The sequence below is a fragment of the Sinocyclocheilus rhinocerous genome, unplaced genomic scaffold, assembly GCF_001515625.1.
Source record: "Sinocyclocheilus rhinocerous isolate Xijiao unplaced genomic scaffold, SAMN03320098_v1.1 scaffold980, whole genome shotgun sequence".
Taxonomy (NCBI): domain Eukaryota; kingdom Metazoa; phylum Chordata; class Actinopteri; order Cypriniformes; family Cyprinidae; genus Sinocyclocheilus; species Sinocyclocheilus rhinocerous.
The window spans coordinates 1-1060 of record NW_015635053.1 but is presented as its reverse complement, the minus strand read 5'-3'; positions in this window follow the sequence as shown (position 1 = coordinate 1060).

The following is a 1060-nucleotide window of genomic DNA, read 5'->3' as shown; positions in this document are numbered from 1 at the left end:
TGTAACCATGGTTCCCTGAGGGGAACGAGACACTGCGTCCTCTAGGCTTCCTGCCATTCTTCGAACGCAAGCTTCAGATGAAGAAGTAAATGGCATGTTCTCCCGGCGCCTATTTATACTATAGTCGCACAGGTAGTGACGTCATGGGCTGTCGCCGGCCAACGTGTTGTTGGTGTTTTTTCAATGTATGCTTCAGACACGGGTCACGACGAGGCGTTCCCCATAGCGACCCCTAGAGGATGCAGTGTCTCGTTCCCTACTCAGGGAACCATGGTTACATAAGTAACCTGAGACGTTCTCCTGATGCTCCACAAACATGCATTTGTGATTAGCACAGAAAACATCTTGCATGCAAATGGAACACTTGAGTTCTCACTTTCCCCTTAAATTGTGTTACCATTGTTAGTAGTACATGTTTGTTAGTGTTTCAAATTTCTTTAGTGTTTGTACACCACCTTTTGCCCAAGTAGAAAATGCAAAGGGAATTTCACAGTGGGGAAAAAAGATCATCCTGAATAAACCGAATTTCCTCATTTCAGTTTATCCAACAGGATCTTATTTGCTTCTAAGATACTATTAGAGGATTCTGGTTTGATCCTATAAGAGTTAGTTGCAAATTATATATGGATAGAAATGCCATTAGCATACCTTTAGGATTTTATGTCAAGGGAAAAGGCGGGCAGTATAAACTGAGAGATGTTCTGTATGAGTGTCCTCGCTAATACACACACGTGGCGGCCGCAGGTCGCAGGTCACCGCTGGGATATGAGGTGCTTGCTGTACTTGCTGTAAACAGCCTGTGTTTATTCAAACTTATTTATTGGGCTAAGCCTGCAGTAAAACACTATCAGAGTCTGGAATGATATCCTTACCTCACATGCTCCTAATAAATGCCCCTCTGTAGAAATAAGAAGAAGGGAATGTACTCTGCCTTTAACTTGACAAGCAAATGAAATGGCAGGAAATCAATCTCATCTTCTTATTATAAAGAAGTATTTATGGCCAGTACATTTTCTTAAAGAGATAGTTCACCCATAAATGAAAATTCTGTCATCATTTA